Here is a 23,734-nt window from a genome sequence, read left to right on the forward strand (position 1 = left end):
ATAGAGAGTGCCGGAGAGGAGTTCGCTACGCTTTTGGCTGCCATAATTGACCCACATCATTAGCCGAAAGGAAATGAGCTGCTGCCGCTGTGCAGAGCTCCAAAAAATGGGGAGCAAGGACTCCGCAGCTTTGAAGCTTCGGCAACAAATTACTCGGCGGGAGAGGGAAAGTGCAATGAAAATGGGGCATGCCGTAGAGGAAAACTTGAGCGCTGGAAAAAATTGTATTTTGCCATACTTCAAATGAAATTATCTGCTCTTTGAAAAGAAGCAGGGGCCGAACTGCAGCTGTTGAAAGGGGGTCATGTGCAGCTGTTGACCCCCAGCCGCCCCTCTACAAAACCCTTTATGGCAGCAGCTCACGCACTCTGCCAATTTGTGGGGACCAACAAATGAAAAAGGAGGTGCAGGGATGGCGAAGACAACGCTGGCTCCTGCTGAAGCTCGCCGCTGTTTGCCCAGTCCAGCAAGGCCAGGACACCTAACCCACAACCCCTGGAAAGCCCCTTCGAAATGCAATCCCTTCATCTCACTACCCCTCTGGCAGACTGAGAGTAAACCGTGCTCAGGCAGCCCGAGCAGAAGCATCCCCAATGCTTTATGTGTTGTCCTTGCCTTGGAAGCTCCTTGCCGCTTGCCGCTTGCCGCCTGCCGCCCCAAAGCCAACCCACCAGCACAAACACAACCAAATTACTTTGCATAACCATGCAGCTTCAATGGGCGGGTGTGTGGATGTGAGTGTGTTTTATAAAGTAAAACAATCCTGGCGAAAACGAGAAACTTGGGACTTCATGATGGGGCACTTAAACTAGTTCAAAATTTTGCTGCTGCTTCGTCAACGGCTTTCTTTTCGCCGCTTTGCTATCATGTCAACCGAGGGCACATCCACATATATAGCAGGGGTCGTGTAAATAAAAACATATATGACAGGGTTGGGATAGGGTTGGGGTTGGGTTGGGGCTGGGTGCGAGGACACCTCCATGCGGGCCATAAGAGTCTGGTGTTTGTGTTTTGTTTATGCTCTGGGCTGGTGTGGGCACGAGCATTTTATATTCCAGGACGATGGGCGAACTATACTTTGCTTTATGGCACCCCAAAGTACACAGTGTCTGCTGCAAGTCCACACACATGCCACACCAACACACACATGCCACTGCACTCCAGAACTATCCTGCTGCGTCTGGCTTCGATTTATGTTGACCTTACTCTTGAGGCTTGAAGCTCGCAGCTCGTAGCTTGAACCTTTCCCAGGCCGGAGTGTTGGCCCGAAGTTCACTGCCATGCTACCCTGGATTCCTTGATGATCTCACGGCACAGCTGGAACCACTGCGGGATCTATGAACCCAACCCTCGGCCAACAAAGAATCCTCAACCAGCTAACCAATTATAAGTAAAAAACTTTCCGCTAGCATAATTCCGTCCAGTTCGCTGGGTATTTTCACTTGGCTGCTCCTGCCAACACCTTCGGTCGAGGGGTTGGGAACCCTAGTTTTTCTAGCCCTAACCCCTAACCCCCAGCTGCGATGCCCGCCCTCCATGACCGACGTTATTTGTATGCAAACCTCGGAGTTCTTGAGTCGGGAAAGGGTAGCACACCCACAACCCCTCCAACGCCCTACTGTCCTTCTGTCCTTCTGTCCTTCTCCCTTCAAGAGCAAACCCTATGCCATCAGGTTTGCTCACTGCTCGGCTCAGCATCCCCTTGGCACCCCAGCGAAAATGTATACCAAGGAGCTCCTCCTGAATTTACCTTTAATGCCATTTTGTTGCATTTTTATTTATTTATTATAGAGTCTCCTCCCTTCCTACTGTCGCAGCTGCTCCAAGCAGCGCTGCACCCTCCGCATGGGTACTTTGTTTGGCACTTTATTTATATTTAAATTTGTACCTCAAAGAGTGTTTAGTTTCGCCTTGAGCTTAACTTATTTTCCATGGTCGGGAAACTTTTATACTCGTATACATTTTTTTATTCTTTTTATTTTTAGTTTGCCTGCGGGCGAGAAATATTGTCCTGCCAGGCGAGATAACTTGTTGTCGGCACGGAAAGGAGACAAAACTGATTGTCGAAGGCAGCACCTAATGGCAACGGAGCATCCTTCTGCGGCTGGCTCATTCCATCTAAGTTTTCGGGGGATACTTCCTGCTCGATATTCAAAGAGCTCTGAGCCCCACCTCCATCCCACTTTGGGCCCAGTTGGACCAAACTTTTAATCAAGAACAGTTCAGCTCACACCAAGAGCTCACAGTTGGTTGGGACAGGAGGACAGGCGAACAGGCGAACAGGCGGACAGTTGGACCCAATCCATTCGCAGCTACTAATTCCTGGCCAAACGGAGATCCCTGTGTCACCCATTGTCATAGGAGGTCCGCTGAGGTTGCCGTTTCATAAACTTTAATCGAAATGTTTTACTTCCATCAGTGTTCTCACCCCGGGAAGAGCGCAAAACTTTCACCACTTGCCAACCTGGCACTGGTCTGGAGTGGAGTGGAGTGTCTGTCACCTCACGGATCTCACTTTCCCACACCCCTTGGAGTCCCCAGCTTGCCTGGCGCTTTTTCACTATTTATCATTGTCAACTTGAGTGCGACGTTTGGCGCTGCTGCTGATGCCGAAGTCGGGATGCTGGGATGCTCGGCTGGGAGCTGAATGCTGGAACTGGCAACCAGCAACCGGCAACTGGTAACTGGTAGCTGGTAGCTGATGCAAGCGACGGTCGCCGGCTCCGTTGATTTATCTTTCCGCTAAGCAGATGTAACATTATACGCCACAAATACATCCGCCGCCGTCCGCTGACAACGCTAGCCAGGATGGAGGGCGACGTGGCATACCCAGGGGTGCCATATTTCGTATATTGTCAAATGGGCAAAGGAGAGACCCGAAAATACCCAAAACTCATTGGGTTGGACCCAATGGTCAAAGTTTTCGGTCACTGTAGAGGTTCTTAGGTAGAGTGAGAAGGGGAGTTGTGGCCGAGGAATCCATCCCGGGATGTGGCTACCTGAAAGAGGTTTCGACGGAACCAGTGACATTTCATGTTTTGGTAGCACACAGATGGCCAGTTGCCTTAGATTCGGGGTAAGATGAGAAATCGACAACATTCATACACAAAGGAGTTGCCTTCAAAGAGGGTCGTTCAGCTAAGAGATGTCTTAAGATCTGCATTTGAATTGATTTATGGGGAGAACTTTTCCATTTACTTGCTAAAAGTGTTCCTATAAAACTGAATAAAACATAGTTAAGCTTAAGAGGCCTTGCCTCAAACTATTAGCAGGGTATCACCGCAGTCGCATACCCGATCCATCCCACCTCCCCCGAAGCTATAACATTCTCTTTATCTCTGGCTGGTGTTTAAATTTTTAACAATTGCCGCCAGCAGCAGCGCAAATATTCGGACCTAAAGCGGGTAAAAAGCGAACTGCTAAAAGAGAGCCGAGCGAAATAAATATAAAAGCTTCCCAGCAAAGCGTCGGCAGGTCAAAACCTGGGCACGGCCTGGCCAGAAAGAGACTGTCTGTCGGTCGTCGAGAGATTCCATTCCAGAGACTCGGACTGCAGACAGGCCAGAGACTCCCCCAGCAACGTTGTTGCTATTATATTTATTATTATTTTGCGATTCAAACGAAGTGATATAAATGTGTCACGTTTTGCGAGTTCACACATAGTCTCCGCTCAGCCCGGCTCCGCTGGACCTCCTCCCCTGCCTGCGCTACCTCCTCCTCGTGGCGAGATCTGCAGATCCACAGACACCGCATCGGTGCCATGCAGGTAACAGCAACAACAATCAGCTAACACCAACACCAACGCCTCCTTTTGTTTTCCAGGCCAGCCCCTCACGCTTTGCCAGTTTTACTCTGATTTTGGCTACTCTCTAAGAGGGGGTATCTAAGCTCGCTTGATGGGTTTGACTCTCAAAATGATATGACATCTTTATTTAATATCTTTTCTTCTGCATTTGCTTCTTTTTGCTGACATAGTGCTTATTTTAATGTAGCTATAAATTCCTTTTCAAGACACACTTTCAGTTTAAGATCTTTCTATTCTTTAACTTAGAACTCATAAGGAAGGGTATTCCATACTTTGACCACTTAGAGGCCAATCTTTCCGTTTTTTGTACTCTGTTGGTTTGCTTTTCTTTGGGGGGTTTTGTTTCTGTTTCCTTTGAAAGTTTGCGCAACAATTTCGTGAGCGCTGGAAGATGATTTGTGTTCCGAACTGAACTCGACTCAGCTCTCAACTAACTCGGGCCTGGCCTGGCCGGACTCTCCACTGGCCGTGTGCCCTATCAGATACACGTCCAGCGGGCGTTTCGACCGGTCCCCGTTGCAGACACTACACCCAGCATCCCAGTATCCAGCATGCAGCATGCAGCATCCAACATTGGGCATTGTTCAGCATCCCGAGCTGGACTTAATTCTGTTGTTTTCTTGGCTTTGCATTGTACTGGCTGCCGGCTTCGAGTCGGACTGGCTTCTTTGCATTATTCCTGGCCCGGACCCGAGTGGTATCAGTTACTGCTGATCAGCATTAGCACCTCTGGTGGAGGCCTCGCCTCGTGAATTGCTCGTACGTGTTGGTTATGAGGAAAAGGCCATTGTGCATCCATAAGATACACGAGTCGGGGCCATCATCGTCGTCATGCGCTTGGTGGTGTGCGAAAATTATGTGCCATCGCAGGGAGAAATAGGCTGGCAATGGTATGAACATGGGCATGGTTATGGACATGGGTGCAGGGATGATGGGATGCTGGGATGGAGGGGCCACAGGCCCCTCAAGTACCGAGCTGGAAACCCAATTTAAGCCAGGCCGCGGATTGATCCATGTGTGCCAGACTCCGACGCGAACTGCATCTAATTTGTGATAATCTGTGGGAAGTGCACCGGCAGACTGCAATGGCAATCGGACTAGAGCAGTTGTGGGAAGATTTCCGAAGAAGCCCGCGATGGGTTGGAGGTTCGAGGTGGAGCAGGCCAGATGGGGAAGGTGTTGATAGTCGGCTTAATTATGATTATATAATGAAATGATTGCCAAAGAAATAACATATGTATTGTGGGGTAATTTGATGGAAATGAGATGATTACCGCTCTGATTGCTAGTCATGGAATGGGGGAAGCACAAGCGAGGCTTACGCAATCCCTATGTTGGCAACAGAGTGATCTAACGGAATGCTAAAGGGGATTGTGAAGGCGGAACAACACAAGCTTTAAACTTATAAATTGGTTATATCCTTGTAAGTCCGTGGGTCTGTCCTTCTGTACCTCCCCAAGCAATCCTTCCAATCCCCCTTTCACTCGTTCGATTCCAATTCGAATTCCGTCAAAATGTGTTTAACCCAAAGATCCCACATGCAGCCCATTATAATTGGGCTTAACCCTGCTCTGCCTCCCCTTGGATCGAAGCAGTTGCCTTGGCAAGCAGACAACCGCAACCCAATCAACTTTCTTGCTGCCAACCCCATCACACTAATTGTATGTCCTGGGCTGACTTTGCCAGGACTTTCAGTCCCAATCCTTTCTGCCCCTTCCTGGCCTACCTGTCGTTTGTTTTGTAATGCAAATCTTTTTGCTTTCATCTGCTTGTTATAAATCGAAAGCTATTAACCAAAAGAAAAAAGGGGAGAGCTGGAACTCGAATTTCTATGCCAACTGAGCCCCCCATCCTGCCACCTTTTGTGGCATGTGTGTTGTGTGCGGTGTGTTGGGTGTGCTTGTGTTATTTGCATTTGAATCATTCGTTTGTGCGAAATCAGATTAAATCGTATAATCGAATCTGATGCTATATGTGCGGTGGGCCAGCCATTCTACATACTCGTATAAAAACGATGACAAAGAGCTGATGCAGGCGCAGGAGCAACCAATCAGATGGACAGCAGCGCAGGAAAAGCGGAAGAAGAAAAATTTATGTATTGTATAAAAATCAATAGGGAGCGGAGGCATTGAAAATCCTATGCACATAAACCCGGGCACGTACAAAACGTTTCTGGCTCCAAAAAAAAATGAAGGAAACCCGAAAAGGTGGGGAGCGGTGAGTGCTGAGCTGGGAAAAAAGGGAAAAGCAACCACAGGAGCTCCCGAACTTATACCAGGCACATGCGGCGGGAAAATACTTTTAAAAGTGAATCAACAAAGTCGGAAAAACGGGGGAGGCCGAAAGGGTTGAGCTCCTGTTGAATCCGATGGCAAATGCCAGAAATCTCTTTGTCTCAGCTGATCAGAAACGGCAAGAAAGTAAGGCGAGAATACACAGGGAAGTTGGCTTGTTGAAAATTCAAATTAACTCGATCATAAAAGCCAAGATGAGACCCATTCGAACCCAGCTTGGCCTGGACCGCTCCTTCGCTCCTTCGCTCCTTCGCTCCTCCGCCTCAATCCCATCCTTGTTTGCCTTACACTTTACGCTACATTTTAACTTCAAATTAAGTTTGTGTGCACGTAGCAAACACAACAACATCAAAAACAACGAAAACAACAAGGAAAGCAACAAAAAACTGGGGCTTATGGGGAGGGAAACCTTTTTGCCTTTGATTTTCTATTTCTTTTTGGCCCGGCTTGCACTTTTTTGCCGCCTCAAGTGGCCTCAAACAGCATTCGACTTCGTCTTGGCTTTGGTCGTCTTGGTTTCTGTGAAAATAGTTCGTTAGCCTTTCCAAAAAGAAGAAAAACTAAATTGTGCCCTCCGCCCCCCAGCTGCCATCCCAATCCCCATCCCCGTCCGATTGCCATTCAAAAAGGGCAAAAGACTTTTCGGAGTGAGTGTGTGGGTGATTGGTTTTGAGCGAACCAAATTATTGGCATTTATTTCTCGTTTTGACTTTGTGAGCGTCACAACTGAACCATCTAATGCGCTTACATGGCAAGGGGAGTCAGATCGAACCGGGGACCGGTCCGGGGTCCAATCTTAATGCCGCCTAATTAGCAGCCTGAATGCGCTAAGACTACAAAAGCAGCCAAAATCAGCAGCCGGCAGAACGGAGCTCTCCAGGGAGAGAGCGGCCAACGAAACGAAAGTTTTGGCAAATTGAAAATGCGCAAAATGACTTTGACCAAATCCCCGGTGCCAATTGGCAAGTTACAATGGCCAAGTTCGACTGAGGGGGTTGGCGGGGTGGATGAAAAGTGCTGCTGAATCAGCGGAAAGTGGCACAAGGAAATGCTCTGCAGAAGAGGTGGAAAATGGCACAGAGCGAGGACTAGTTGGATTGATGGAAAATGTTTTGGCTTGTTGCAGGGAAATCTTCGCTTTAATAAGCTTTAAAAACTGTAAATTCAGAATTATTTAATGCCAAATCTTAGGAAAATGCTAATGCCATATGGATCATATCAGTTTCATTGGTATTTGCCAACTTGCCATTTCCCAATTAACTTAAGCCCAGGCTAATCCCAAATGCCATTAACACCAGAATTGAAACATCGAAAAGAGCAGCCGGCGATCTACATTTATGACATTTCGTTTGTTCAGCGATGATTTTCCAGCTCACGGAATGACCCAGCAGATCCTTTGATAGGCCTTGTCAAACTCCATGTCAGTGGCATAATACCCGCTCTGAAACCGGCAATTCTGGCACTCCGAGTATGTAGCAAAGCAAATCCCAATCCGATCCCAAACCGAACCTTCCTTGGAAGCCTCTACTCATCGCAGCCAGCTTAGCATCCCATCCCCTGAGAACATTCGCCGATTTCACCCCTCTCCCTCTCCATCGGCCTGTGCCCCTTGCAGCATTGTAGCAGATCCTCAGCTGCTGTTGGCTTTGTTCCGTATTCTTTTTTTGTTCAATTTGAATGATTTAACATAAAGCGAAAAGGTAAAACTGAGCAGACACCCAGGAACAGGGCGAGCACCCCTCTGCAGCAGCGCTATTGTTGCTTCTTCAGCCTTATAAGTGCGATTCCCCGACTCTTTGCAACACGCGGCCAGAAAACTTTAACAACCAACAACAGCAGCAAGCAGCAAGCAGCGGGCGAACGAACGCGCGCAAATAATTTCAATCGTCGTGAATCATGAATAATTCAAAATCATCATTACCAACACCTTTTGAGCCGGGCCTGGGAATCTGGATGAGGGGCAGGAGGATGGGGCAGGCACGCGGAGTGTTGCCCAAAATGTTCACACTTCCCAGAGGCTGGCAAGCTGGCAAGCTGGTAAACTGGCAAACAACAACTTTTGCTCAATCTGCAGTCAGCGCTTCGAGTGGACAATGGGGGTGGGGATTCCAGGCGGGAGTTGAGGCTGAGGCTGGGGAGATGCCGCTCAAGTGCTAAAGTGAGGCGGATTACCAAACCAGCAAAAGCAAAAGCTGACGCTGTAGCTGTTGCTGAAGCTGAAGCTGAAGCTATAGCAACCACCAAAGCATCGACTACTTGTGCAGCACCAAAAAAACACAAAAACAACATCTGAAAAAAAAAACACAGAGAAAGGTGGCACTCAAGACCGAAGTAGGTTGATACCCTAAGGAAAATTCTCAGGAAAAACTGAGAACTCATCTTGGCAGATGACAGAAATAATGATAAATATTAACAGTCACTAACAAGGGAAATCAGTTAAAGCAAACAGAGTAAAATTATGGCTTGAGATATCTTTTGATTAATATACTTCACCCTTTCTCGACTTTCGTCTTAGATCATGTTTGATGGTAGCAAACTAAGTTGGTAGTTTATCTTTACAGCCATTGCAACTCTTATAAGCCACTTTCCTGAAGCAGAAAGACACAAATCCACTTGTCTTCATTCCTTGGACTTAAACCCAAATACCCTCAGCTAGGGTATGCAGAACAGTAACAACAAATACCTAAAAACACCTCCGCCCCCTTGGCACGCCTTAGTTTGCGTTGCTGCCACCAAGCAACGTCTATTGTATTCCATCGTCGAAATATGAGGCACGACTCTGGCATTAAACTTCAAAATAAAAAAGATACGAAAATAAAACGACCGCTGCAAAATGCCAAAATGCAGCCGTGTCGAGGACTCTGGTGTTGGCCAGGCCAAGAACAATAAAATGGGCACAACACCAGCGTCGTCAGCGTCGTCAGCGTCGGGAAAATACAGAAAACAAGAGGACCAACCAGATAAGCAGACGACGGAGACGAGAGATGGATGCTGCCGAGGATGGGGATGGGGTTAGGAGCAGCCACTTCAGACATGGGATGTGCAAGTGTTGGCCAAGAAATAAAAGTTGCTGACCTTAAGCCAAGTCTTGGGTCTTTGTCTTTGTCTATGCAGCCGGAGTAAAGTTTTATTTTTTCAGCTCCCCGCTTTTTTTAAGGATATGAGGCAAATACAGAAAGTTAGTACTGCAGTTGCGTGTGCAGCGGGCGGGCAGGGGCTGGGGGGCTGAGTTTTGTAGCAAGCTGCAGTGGCAGCTGTTTAATAAGTTCAAGCAATTAAAAGTGTTTCCAGAGGTTGCCACAGGAGGGGCGCTCGGCGGAGGAACTTCTGCCAGTCGTAGACATTAATAGGTGCATAAAATGGAGTGGCGGAGAAGGTGGTTCGAGACGGGTTATGGCGTTGGCTTAACGATGTGAGGATCATAAATGCGGATTAATGCTGCCACCACGAGAGGGTTTTAGTTCCTTCGAAGATCTTTTAGGAGCCAGATGCCTTAGGGTATGTAGATACAGAGGCCGAGGTTGCCAAAACAGAATCCATTAAGACCCTGAGCGTCCTTCAGTCAATCCATTTGCTGAACTCGAAGAGCTGCCCCTCAGAACATTAAGAGCAAATTGCAGCCTCACTTTCCGTTTCAAAATATCAAAGCCAGTCTCTGGACCGAACATTAAAAGTGCCCCAAACAAAATCCCACATCAATTTGGGTCATTAAAGTTCCGAGGAACACAAAAAACTTTGCCGCCAAATGCAGCCATTAAAAGTGCCAAACAAAATAATTTCCAATGGCGAGGCAACAACAATCAACTATTAAAAAAGGTGGAAGCGTAAAAAGTGCGCACAAAATCAAACATAAAATTAAATTAATGGCCTAAACACTCACCCCAACTCTGCTGGCCAAAAAGCAAAACGCCCAACGAAAAGGTTCAATTTGGGGGCATTAAAATTATGGAACAAAGTAAGGAAATATTTCCTTAAGCTCTCTGATATTTATATACATGTATATATAAATTGGATGTTTACGAGGATATTTGCCGATGTTTGTTTATGGCCGGACTTTTATATACGGCCAGCTGCCGCGGCGGAGAGGCCTTCCTCCGATCTAGTAGCCCTGCAACCCAGCCACCAGTCGAAGATAAACGTTCCATCGCTAATTTGAGTCTTTGTCACGTCTTACCATATGGAAATATTATTTGTAAATACTTTTATGTTCCGTACGTGACCAGGACCGGGGTTCCGGAGTCCCGAGTTCTGAGTCCGGAGTCATGTGAGCAGCGGGCGGGTCGGGGGTCACTTCATAGAGTGCGTAAAATGCTGCCCAGAGACACCGAACCCACTGCGTGTTCGACTTTGTTTTTTATTGCGGCGACGAAATCAAATAAAGCGCTTCGAGTGGGTGCGGAAGAAGCTGCCTCCTGCCTCCTGCACGAGTATGAAAAATGTATATTGCAAATTTGGCAAACGCAAATCCCTCGAAGAGGCAGAAATGTCATCGTAAAATTGCCAGACGGCTTAGCGATGCCAACGAACGAATAAATAAAAATTATTTCCAGATGACATATCAACGCGACTCACTCGCTGCTGCCTGCTGGCTGCTGGCTGCTGACACCTTAAAACCCAAATGCGCTTATGATACAAAATGTTGTTCCCCTCAGGAGCCAAATCCTCGAAAGAAAACCAAAAATAAGCGGGCCAAAATCCAGACCGGTACAAATTGAAACGTTGAAGAAATTACAAAACTGTGCAGACTCGCCGCCAGGAATGGCTGCAGATGCGGGGACCAGGAGTGGGTCTGGGCCTTGAAGCGAAGTAGCAGGCATGGAGAGAGGACGAGGACGAGGATGAGGATGAGGACGCGGTCGCGGAAGACTCTGAGGCAGAGCCCGGCGAATCGCAACTGTCAGTTGCCTGGGCTCCCCGTCTCAGACGTCAACTTAACGTGAATAATTGTCTAAATCCCAACGACAAACACTTATTGTCCTGGATTAGCAGGCAGCCGGAGAAAGAGACCCGAAGATAGGTAGAGAATGAGAGAGGGGAGGTGAAGAGGAACTCAAGAGGGGATCGAGGGGATTCGCACCAGAAGCCCAAGGACTGCGTGTAAAAAATGAGTGGCAAAAACTTTGAAATGTTTTCCCTACTTTTTTACGCCACAGACTATTTCAGGGGATAGCAAATGGGTATATAAGCTAGGTGTTAGAGGTGCAGCTATATGCAAGCTATATATTACCTTGAAAAGCAAGATACATGTATTTGAAATACAAAAGAAACAGAGTGTGTTCAAGCATTGATATTTGAAGGGTGAAAGGAAGCACATTCATATTTTAAAGTTAAAGATAGCTCGTTTATTTTTATCAATCAGAACCAAACAGGAACTGCCAGCACTTAGCCATTCAATCTTCACCTACTCAGCCCGAGATATTCCCCAATTAAAAACTTGAAAGTTTAGAGAGCATTCCCACGTCGTAACCTCCTGGTCCCTGAGGTCAGCTAAGCTCTTTCTATTTGCCTCACTTAGGGTTTTCCCCAGGTGCCACAGCACTGCAGACCGGTAAGCGTTTTAAATTTAACAAGCTAGCAGAGAGTTCGGTCGGGATATACACCATGGGCCGAGTCGGGATGGCTCCGAGTATATAAGGAAGAAGTTTCAGCGCCATCGCGTCCTCCTTCTTCCTGCCTCCTGCCTCCGCTCCCGCCTCTGTTTACCTTCTGCATTTCTTTGCGTTCAATTAATTTGCTCACAATTTGGATAGGAAAGAACCCAGGACGAAGTATAGCCGGGTCCAAGGAGGGAGCGGGCTTGAATAGGGGCGGTGGCTATGTATCTGCTGCTCAAAGACAAAAAGCAAACTTTAAGTAGCAAAAGTAGCGGGCATGCTGCAGAAAGAGAAACCATAAGGGAGCGGTGGCTCCGAGCCGAGAGGACTCAATATGTAAAAAGGCATTGTGGAAAAGTTTCTCCAGGAGGAGCCAGGAGGAGCCTGGCTGTGAGACTGTGAGACTGTGAGTCTGGCTGCCTGGCAGGCGGATCCCCTGCGGAGGCAAAAGTTGCCCAAACTATCCGTGAAAACCCCTTCAGAACTCGCAGATCCAGCTGCAGGCGGGTGAGGAACTTTAGCACCAGGTGAGCATCGGCAACTTTTCGATTTTATTGCTGACATGGCAAGTGCATTCCCCACCTGCCCCACCCCGCAGCTGCGCTGCACTATGGCAGCAGCAACTGCAACGGCTCCAGATACGTGCGTGCCTCTTGGGGTAACCTTCGCAGCCCTAACTCTGATTTGAAATACTTTAGAGGACATTCGGTGCTAACGGATTAATATCTTAAACAATTTGAGGTTTCATTTGCCTGCATTTGAGGAGGGGTTACTTTTCGGTAGCTGAGGTATGTTAATTTTGATATATGGACCCCGAACCCTTGCCAACATCGGGGCATGCTTCATTAACTTTGTGCCCGAAATTTCTTAATTAAAAACGAGTCCACCCATGAGGGATTGCATTCAATCCAAACAACCCTAACAATCCGAATTCGTTTACAATTGCCGGTTGGCTGGAAAGGATTAGTTTCAGATTTGTTTACCTCTCTAACGAGGGGCGCAGGGGTAAGCGTAACCCCGGAGCCGAAACCGGTTATCATAGTTGGTTTTCGAGGAGAATCGGAGAGTCGAAGCTACCATGGGTCTGACTGATATATGAGCAGGAAAGGAACTTGCACGAGGCTATGCAAATCTCGGGCAGAAAGGGACAAAGTTTTTAACACACCGTGCAAAGCCCGGGCTCGGACAAAAAGGATATACGAGATGATATATATGCAAATGGCATTTGAGAGGGTCGTCCTGGCCGGAGGAGTGGGTCCTTTCTGAGGCGACAAGTATCCTCGCAGCCGGCCCTGCTGCTGGTAATGTCCTTCAAGGCCTACGAGCCTCCTAGCAAGCTTTTAAAACTTTCTAGCCTGCCGAGGCACAGGCTTTAAGCACAACGAATTTCAATTAATAGCCAGAGACAGACGCACGCACACCAGCACCAGCACACACACACTCTCCCTGGCCGAGAGCCATTTCCTGCCAGTGTCCTTTCGCCCCGCCCACTTCCTGCCGCCCGCCGGCCGACACTAAGCCCAAAGGCTACCACCAGCTCAGCTGTGTGGACCACCAAGTTCACTAGACAATTTATTTTTGCTTTCGATTTTCCAAGCTGTCAGTTCACGCTTAAATGCGCACAGTTCAATTTAAAATGGGTAGCCCAGGACATGCACAGGCAGCAGGCAGCAGGCAGACGGCAAGGATACGCCTCTGTCCCTCTGTCAGTTGCCGCTGCCTAGTATCTGGCTATCTGAGTATCTAAGTATTTGAGTATCTTTGTATCTGTGTGACTGTGCCTGACTCCGCTGCCTGCAGTCGCACTCGCACTCGCACTGCCACTGCCACTGGCAAACTGGGTTAAGAGGTTGTTATCCTTATGCCGTGTTTTTGAAAATAGGCAACCAACTTGGTGGCCCGAACCCCCCTGGTGGCCTGTTTGTGATGCCACTGGCTCATATCCGCTGCAGACACACGAAACGTCCTGACTGCCAAACCGCAGAGGGAGCAAGAAAGAGAGAGGCCAGATGATGATCACAAGGATTCCTCATCCTTCCACTGCTTGCAGGATGACGATGATGAAATTATGAGCGCAAAAGCATTTGCATTCATTATGTATGATTTTTTCATTCACTCCCCCGCTGGAATGTTGCTCTAGAAATTAAACTAACGCCGCTCGTTAGTCTCAGTCGCGGCTCCGGGTGGAATGCCGTACTCGCATGGTCTAACGGCGGGTTTAAGGCTGCGAGGGCTGCGAGGCTGTGGGGGCGGCTGCTTAAATGCAATTCCACAAAGCGTTAATGGATTCTTTCGCATTTCTTTTGCCATTTTATTATTATTTACACTTGGTAGTGCCTGACAGTACGCGTGTTTCTGCCTGGATGTGGTCTTAGCAGGGGCACTCAACTTGGATTAGTAATTAAGGAAGGGTTAACAAGGGCAGGTTTAATTAATTAACTAGCACAGCGTATGATAAACAGATCTTTTCCCCAACTAAGACCATATAAATTGAACAACCTCAAAGGCAGCCACTCTCCAGATTGAATCCGAGCATCTGCCTTGAGCCACCCTAATCTTAGACCTCATTCTTTTCTTATTAAGTGACATTTCCCCCGAGATGGAGGTTAAGAAATGAACCATTTATAACTTTGTTATCGCCTGGCCATTGTTGATAACTTCCTTTTTGTGCGTTAAGTGCATTCAAATTCTAATTTCCCGAGCCAACCTTTCGCCAAAGGATGCTCCTGGCTTAGGATCTGAAGGGCAGCGGGTCCTGGTAGCGGGTCCTGGCAGCAGGAGGGCCACTTTTTCTCGTGCTAAATGATTACACTTAACTAGATTTGCATATATTTAAACATTTCCTTATGCGCACGCAACACGAATTGTGTGCACGTGGTCCTGGCACTCGGCTCTCCGGCTGAGTCCTCTGTCCTCTGTTCTCTGTCCTGTGTCCTGTGCACAAAAGGATTATTAAGGAGCTTCATATGTAAATGAAAACCAAATGCACACGACGACGACGACGACGACGAGGCAGGGAGTGGGACAGATAACCTGGAAGCCACAGTTTGGCAAACACAGGCGGCAGGAGCCGCTCCAGCTTCGACTCCGAGCAGACAATGTTTGTCCTGGGCTCCGGAGGGGAATCCAGCCGAGCCAGAGCATGCGTGTGAGTGTGTGTGGAGAGGTGAGGCGGAGGGGGTGGCTACCTTTCGAGCCCGGCTAGAAAGTAGGTGAAAGCCAGAGGCAGACGGAAAGCCAAATGGAGTACCCCCGGAGCACCCGCACCCGCACCCGTTCGCTCGTTCGTTGGCCCGTAATTTATGCTTAAGATAAAGTCCTTGAATAAATACATGGAAAATCCTTTGAAATTGAAATTAAATACGAATATCATCTTTTTTTTATACATATAAGAGCGAGACGGAGCAGGCTGGAGGCTGAGGCTGAGACTGGGAGTGGGACTGAGAGGCACAGGGAAATGCAGACAAAAGGCGAACGGGAAATGAAATTAACATTTGAGTGCGCTTTCCCAAAATTAAACGAGACTCCGCAGGAGTTGGTTGGGGAGTCCGGCCCAAACACACACACACACACACACACACACACGCACAGACTCACACGTATTTATTTATTGAAGCTTCTTTGGGGTTTTAGATATGTGAGCCATCTTATTTAGCATTTTTGGCATTTTCCGACTGAGGCCAAAGCTCTCATAGATTGTGTGGCAAAACATTTTTCTTAGCCATTTGCCATATGAAATTAATTTTACAGTCAGCAGGCAGAGCTCCATGTGCAGCATTCGGTGGCAAATAAGCAGAGAAGGCATTTAAGGCGAATTTATTTTGAAAGCAAAGAGAGCGGCTGTGGTTACCTCTGGAAAATTGCAAGGAAATTGGAAAAGCATATATTCTTTAATCTAAATCACTTGGGACACTGGCTCTAAGCCTCGCTCTCGAAAAGTAATAAATGGCTGAGTGAGTTGCTGGCTAAATTTTAATTTCCAAGAGGCCTTTCAACTGCTGCATACTCTCTAGTCTTCTAGTCTCTTCTTTCTTTCCTCGAATTTCCGTTCCCATCTCTCCATTGTATCTCCATTTTGTCAAAATAAAGTTGTTTCTGTCCTGGCTTTGTGGCATCCACAGATTACATCGCATATCTGCCCTTGGACTTCCCCTGGGTATTGCATATTAACATCCTTCTGTGCTCGGCAGGGATGCCGTTTGAAGCGGCTTTTCATTAAAATTAATATTAATTTTACCTGAACACACAGATTTAAATTGCATTGCCAGTTGTTGCAGTTGCTGCAGTTTCCAGCTTTGGCCAATTGGCTCATATAAATTGCATTGCATTTTTCCAAGCGCCCCTTTGGCAAAGTTTTATTATTGGAAAAACAAACATATTTCAGGCTCTCTGTTAAACTTTTGTTATTGCATTTTGAATTTGCGGTTGTGATATGGAAAGTGGTAAGGGAGGGGCAGAGTGGGCGATGGGACAGAGGGGATAAAAGCCTCCGGCTTGGGCATAGAAAAGCAAAGCACAAAAATTAATTATGAAACATTGTTTGGAAATTGTGTAAATATGTATCAATGAAAATGCAAGGCAAACAAAGGATTCCCCCACCGAAACACAGATCCCGGCTCGTCCCAGGTGAGCCCCAAACATTTAAATGGGATTTGAAAGTGATTTCCAAATTTTCAAATCAATGCAAACTGTTTACAAACATTCGAAACAGGAATTGAAATATTTTCATAAGAATTACAATATCTCTGGGCCAAATGCCTCTTGACTGGCGACCGGATTCCGACACAGGTTTGGACAAATAAATCCCTCAAAACAATATCGCAAATTTCTCACTTTCCCCGCGATGGCCGCGATTCCAGCAATTTTCACGAATTTTCAGCAATTTCCATCAGGCCAACAATGCCAAATGTTAACCAGCATGGAAATCGCATTCAAATTTCGGGTGCCAAAATAGATGCATCATAGATTTGGTTACCTAGTCGATGAACAGTCTATGCCCGCTTTCCGCCTGCCGCCTTCCGCTTTCCGCCTTCCTCCGCCCGAAACCAAATCAAAAACCATCGAGAAGTGTCTAAAATGTGCAATATTGGAGGGGAGTGAGAGGGAGGAAGAGGGGCAACGAGGCCCATAGGCTATATAAATTTCAATCTATCATTTATTTAAGTCCTAGGCCAGCGGCAGAGGAGCAGGAGGCCCGGACGAGCGAGCCCAGCTCTCATTGCCATAAATCCCCATCAGAGATACGCGTATATTTATTTACTGCAGCTCGCCCAGATACAGATATAGTCACCCCCACGGACACACGGCCAGGCGGGCGGAGGGGGAGAGGACAGTCCTGGGCGACAAAAATTGTAGCCGAAAAATAAAATAGCTCCTCCTGCCACCTACTACCACCCATTGCCCATCGGCCACCCACCGAACTCCACCTCGTTTCATATTTTATTTGTGTTTTATTTCTGGCTTCTCTGGTCTTTTTCTAGTTTTCTCTAGCGGCGCTCCTGTTGTTCCTTTTCCCTCTGTAAATATTTTGGAAAATGCGTTTTTCTTTACTGTCGCCTGCCTCTGCCACTGCCACATTTGTATCTTTTCATGCACCTCGCTCGTCCTGTATATATATAGAAAGCGCAATGAAAAAGGATTTTTTGCCGATTCCCGCCGGGCTGCCAATTTTTATGGTTAAAATATTTGCGCTGCTCTCTTTGGAGCGCGGGAACCTGCTAAAATATTTATGACAAGCGCCGGGGAATACCCGGCGTACTATATTTCAATATAGCGAGAATAAAATTCTTAATGTTTGGTTGGTAATTAAAAAAGTCCAATTGAAAAGGCCCCGAGCGGGAGGGGAGGGTAGAAGAGATGATGGAGCGGGGACGTGAAGTGGCGGTCGTAAGTAGCCGAAATGAATTTTTATTGCTGTTCATTAGGCATCGAATGGCATCGAATCAATCAATTGTGGCATTTCAATTCCAGATCAGAACGAGATCGCATAGGGGTGGGCAGCATATGCAGAGGAGGGAGGAGGGGGTTCATTGAAAGGGAAACTAGTGGCTAAGCCGGAAAAGCCCTTCGATAAATGGGCTACATATTGTATCTGCCATCGGGGACCTTCGACATTGGCCATAGTATCCCGACAAAACTTTTAATTACCCTCTCTTCGCCTTTAGCTCTGTTCTCTCCGCTTTCCATTCTCTATTCTCCGTTCTCCGCTCGCCTGCATTCGGCAATTCCAATTAAGCTATCATATTCTTGTCTCGGAAACTTTCCCCGAATCAAAACTTGTGGCTCCCGCACCCTGCCCCTCTCCTCTCTGCCACTCCACCACCGGAACTGGGCTAACGAATATGTTCAATTTGGTTCCTGCCTGCCAGCCCAACACAACAAAAACTTTATCTTAATAATTTCCATATTCCATAAGTTGAACATTTTTCTACAGTCAAACTTCTATAGCCCCAAATTTTGCTCGAAACGCGAACAAACGAGGCGGCGTCCAGAACTTTGACATTTTCCATTCTGTGGTATTTATAACTTATGTTGGGGAAATTTAAAAACCTTAACTGTATGAAGATTGAATAATCATTAAAAGAAGAATTCGTTTCCGACTCAGAAATGTTAATTTCTCTCTTAACGAAGAGGGTTTCATAGCCTAACTATTCGATCACTTTATAAAGAAAATACTCTTAAGGATTACCTTTTTAGGTAATGAAAACTTTAAGAATCCTTCGTAAGTTGAATAAAATCTTTAAGATAGATTTCGATTTATGTTTCACGGTTATTTTTAAAAGTAGATAAGAGCTGATAGAAAACTTTGGGTCACTAATTTTATATCATCTATGCATTGTTTCCATTTCCACACCTATCAACTAGTTTAAAATAAATTGAAGTATTTTAAATGACTAAAGTTGGCTAAGAGAAGTTCGACTGTATCCTGCAGAGAGGATCTGGTGCAGGCGGAGGCAACTTTTGAGCCCTGCACCTGCAGCAGTCTTCCCGCTCTTGGCTGGGCCACTTTTCCCATTTTCTTTTGTAGCACAAATGCAGAATGCAAAACGGCAAAACCCCTAAAAAAAGGAAATACTGATTGAATGGCATTCCAGTGAAGTTGATGGATGCATTAAGGGGACTCCCCGCTACTCCCCTTCTTCCCTGTTATCACTCACACACACACACACCTACAGTTGGGCAGGCAAAGTTTTGTGGTAACCGAAAACACACACAAGGCGAGCTCAGAAACAGAATCAGAAACAGAGCGGAAAGGGACAGGGCAATAAAGAGGGAGCAGAAGGAGGAGACAGAGGAGACAGAGGAGTCAGAGGAGGAGCAGAACAAACCTGCATGTGCAAGGCACATATCTGTATAATGGATTGCACTTAACATGCCACATACAGCAACCACAAGTGCCGCCACAGGATCCCAGCCCCACCCCGCCCACTTCGCTTGGCTCTCAGGTAATACATCATTTACGGGACTCACCTGAGGCTGGAGATATCGGAAAGAGTCTGTCGCTACTGCTGGCGTAATCCCGGCAACGTAACGTCTAATCCTTTTGTTTACGTTTATGGTTATCGTTATCTGTGTTATCACACACACACTCACTCACTCGAAGTCGTACTCGTAGAGTGCAATTTAAATTTCGGCACACATTACGTGGGCGGCATCGCGCAGCTCATCCGCCCCGTTGCCAATTGTTAAATCCCGCAAAAAGCGCGCACACACACAAACGAGCGCACACACTACGTAAGCCGTAAAGCGGAAGCGTAACGGTTAACGGTTCGCGTCGCGTAACGTTCAGCCAGGCGTCCTCTTAATGTCCTGCAATTGTTGTTGCTGCCAGGATGCCGGCTCAAAAGAGCGAGACGGGCGACGTGTGTTTTGATTTAATTCGCAAATTATGTGCTGCTTAGTTTGCGGCACCGATTCAAAATTTCCAAATTTGCATATGAATAGGGAGCGTACTGTGAAACCGCGTTTACTTTTTTACTTTTCGCTTACAACGTTTTATTTACATATCTTCTATTTAAAATTCTTGAATAGAAGCCGCACACAATGTTTCACGCACTGTTCTGTCTCGCCTTTTCGTGTTTGACTATTTTGAGAGTTTTCCTTTTCGTGTCGTGTTAAAAGTGTTTTTTTGACGGACGTATCATCCGCCCCGTGCACCGTTCGCTGGGAAACTTCGAAAGTAACTGAGTTCACGTTCGGCGGGCCACCTGGCTACGTCACCTCGGCACTGCTGAGAGAATGAAAACACAGAGAGCGCGGTGAGAGCGCGTTCTTTGTTTACAACCCGAAAGAGAGCCGCTCTGTCGTTGCGCAGGCGTGCGAGAGAGCCTATGTTAATGTTTACATAATTCAATTTCCTTCTTCTTGGGCAATTACAGTTAGTCGCCGCTTCTAACAGGGCTTTCCCAACAGCGGCAGGTGCATCTGTCAATCGGCTCTGTTATGGGAAATTGAAATGCCAGACGGGCAATGGAAAAGGTTCAAATGCCATGCACGTAGGCTAATTACCGCAATGTAAACAACATTTTTGTGCCGCGCGCCATGCAAATTAACATTAGACAAAAGGCAATTGTTTTCGGCCACCGGATGGGGGAGTGGCCCTGCCCTGGCCTCTGGCTGAGCTTTATTAATTATACATATTTTTCGGCGCCTATTTAGCATGCCACATGTGAAGAGTCATTCAGGAAATGGAAAACTTTAATGGCTAATGAAGTTATCGATGGACTTTTAGATTCGTGAGAAGTCTATCCGTTCAGAACTGTCTTTTCTTCAGATAGGCATATAAATTGTTTAGGGTTCCTTAAAAGATACATTTTCTTACAATTGATTCAATTTTAGGTACATTAAAAGTAACGGATCCTCTCCATTGTATTTTACCTTTGCTATGAGAAGATATTAGTAATTCTTCAATGGACTCTTTAAAATTTCACCTAAGTACTACTACATACTATACTATCATAACACCCATCATCATATTACCCATATCATATCTAATGACTTGTACTCTTAAATTTAGAAAAATGTTTATAAGTGAGAATCGAAATCCCATTCGTAACATTAACAGTTAAATATCCCACGGGACAACTTATGTACATATTTCGTAAAATAAACATGTTAATAGCCGGTCCACTTGCACACACACTCACTCGCCCGTTTAACAGGCCCATAAACTAAAGGCTCTGCCTCTTAGCAGACTGTTAGCGGCGAATAGCGTGCATTGAACGACCCATTAACATTAACGGAACATCTCGAATTCATAGCAGCCGTGAAAGCGAAACGACACCATCAACAGCGTCAGATGCTCTCTCCTGTCAACCGAACGGGCCATTAACATTTAAATTAATGGCTGTTAACGGCCGCTGTTGGCACTTGCAAGCTGCGACATGTTCTTGCCCTAGGTTAACATGTAAACAAATGCGCTGTTAGAGGACTCTGTTATTCGGTTGAACAGTAGTTGTAGGCAGAAATGTTATTCCTTCTCTTCAAAGAGATTTTATATTAAAAGAATGTACTTGCTCATTAAATTCAAAATAAATATAAAAAAATAATAATAAATATATTTCGAAAATATGTCAGATTAAAGATATTTTTAATAGATAGTGAGGTAAATAAAAGTAAACTTAAAGCATTTCAAAATAAACCATTCTTATTGGCTTTATCAAACAAATAAAATTTTAAGCCTCCATTCCATTGAAATTGCACTTTAATGATTTTTTTTGAAAGTGAAAAGAATTGATCCATCCACCTGTAGACCAACCTTTTGATTTAGATGAGTAATACCATACTTTAGCAACAGATTAAACGAAGGCGAAGCCCCAGAAGTGCCTGCATTCCATTGTCAACCGCACAGAGCTGTCAACTCTGTTAGCACAAACCAGTTTCAATTCAGTCAGTTAACACGGGATAACTAACAGCAGAAGAGAGCGGAAACCGGTTTCTCTCTCAGGCTCACTCTCTCACTACCTCACCCATTGTACTTACAGCTTCCGTGGCCATTAACATTTGGGAACAGCTCTGTTATCACAGGCCCGAAGGTCTTTTGCCATTCTGTTGACAGACAAGATTTCAATGTCACAATTACTGAGAGAAACATCAAAAGAGAGCGGGAAAAGAGCGGGAGAGCGCATGGCATGCGAAAGAATTTATTACAGAGTTCAAAACGTTTTACATGGCAATCGCAATGCCATTTCCACGCTGTCTCTCCCGCTCTCTCTGGCCATTCATCTCTCTCTATAGGGGGTAGTGGGTTGGAAGGGAGAGACGGGGGCTGCTGAAATGGTACATTAATAAATGAGTGTTATATGCTTTGTCCTAGTTGACTTCATGACATTCATTCATTCATGGGATCGTCGGAAGTTCCTCTCTTCCGGTTCCGAATTTCCCTTCCCTCTCCTGCTGGATTTCTCCTCCTTTTGGGGCATCTTTCGGGTCCTTAATTGGGTTTTTTATTAACTAAATTGCGTAAATTTAATATTATTTATTATTTATCTGTCCGCTGCATTTCGAATTCATTTCGCCTTAATTTATTTATGTCAGCTTTTTCATTCCCCATTTTCCCGTCGACATCGTTTTTCCCAATCCATACCAGCCTACGATTGAGCTCTTAAATTATTAATTATTTTCAGTTATTTATTTGTATTTATTTTCCGTCTCACCTTATCCCAGCCTTTTTTCGTGTATTGATTTTGCAGTCATTAGTTTCCTCGCTGTTTGTTTTACATTTTATGTGCATTTTTAATTAGCTGACAGCATTGTTGTTTTTCCCTGCTCCGCCCGACAGCTTTTCTCTTTGTTTTTGCTGTTGCTTTGTTGTTGTTGTCCGCTGACCTTTGACACACTCGTAGAAAAACGTTGACAGTTTATGGTTGGCTTTAATTGGTTCCATCGCCGCTCGCCATTCGCCGCTCGTCAAAGTTAATGTAAATGGCTTGTCAATCAATCAGTTGATGGCTCCTGCCTCCTGGCCTCCGGACTCACTCGGATATGGATTGAAAGCCCGTTTTTTACCCTCTGCCGGGGGATTAGTGTAGGGTCCATGGTCAGTGTCCTTGGGTCAAAGGGTGCAGCGGGTGCAAAGGGAATAAGTTAATACCGTCGGCGGCGGGTAATACACATGTTATTGTTGTTTTGGTAATCCAACAAAATTGGTGAGTGGTATTTGGGGGAGGGGTTTCTGAGTAATCAAAATACTCCTTGACCTTTTTTATAGTCACCTTTTTTTGTTATGTTCTTCGTGTGCCTTCAATATTAAACCATTTACAAATCTGAAACAAAGTGCCATGAGAAAGATTCTATCTTACAGATCAATAGAGCAAAAATATGGTTTTGATTCATATTAATGTGGGAGTGGCTACTATAATATCACTTCTAAATACACCCAACTCTGTAGACAAAGAGAAGGACTGAATATCAAGAACAGCAGAAATAAAAGACTAAAACGTCGGAGAAGATTAAAGTAACAGACGAAGAGTTCAGCGAAAAGAAGAAAGAACGACGACAGAAGCAACAATTATAGAATGACCACCACTACGGGTAAGTAGACAATAATGTATAATTTATTAAGAACTCATTATTTGAGTAAGTTTTTAGCTGCTAAATCAAAGTTAAAGAGAAGTATTACATACCCTTTTTAGGTAAACCATTTACCAACAACACTCAAAAAGAAATGATATGAAATCTCTCAAAATTTCAACTTATTTCAGTCTTCATAAATTTACCAGTTTAAGGAAAGAAGTTAAAGACACATTCAATTAACAATAATTATCTGCTGACCCAACATTAAGATTACTATTTCTTCTAAGAGTACATTATTTTCGAGCAGATCCCAGCCCCTATGAAATCACAGAATCACAAGATTCTTATCTTTCATTCACGAAAAGAACTCTCTTCAATTTCTCCTGGTATCATCGTCGTAACTAGATTGACAGATCACCACTCATAAATGTCTCTTAAGCACCCAGGGTCATTAACCCACGGCATCCCTCTTTCTACTATTTTGAGTCGTCAGGGTCATCCATCAGCCAAGTGCATGCCACATACAA

At 45.7% G+C, this 23,734-nt stretch overlaps 1 protein-coding gene across 1 annotated transcript in view; it reads right to left on the reverse strand.

Annotated features, from left to right (window-relative positions):
- The window catches only part of LOC108108765 (MOXD1 homolog 2), a 110,670-nt gene extending 90,805 nt beyond the window's left edge, over positions 1-19,865 (reverse strand). Inside the window, exon 1 of the mRNA XM_017216932.2 lies at positions 19,164-19,865. The gene's annotated coding sequence lies outside the window, so the exon portion shown is untranslated. The remainder of the gene's footprint in view (positions 1-19,163) is intronic.
- Positions 19,866-23,734: the final 3,869 nt, after the last annotated feature.

The sequence above is a fragment of the Drosophila eugracilis genome, unplaced genomic scaffold, assembly GCF_018153835.1.
Source record: "Drosophila eugracilis isolate 14026-0451.02 unplaced genomic scaffold, ASM1815383v1 contig_2154, whole genome shotgun sequence".
Taxonomy (NCBI): Eukaryota; Metazoa; Arthropoda; class Insecta; order Diptera; family Drosophilidae; genus Drosophila; species Drosophila eugracilis.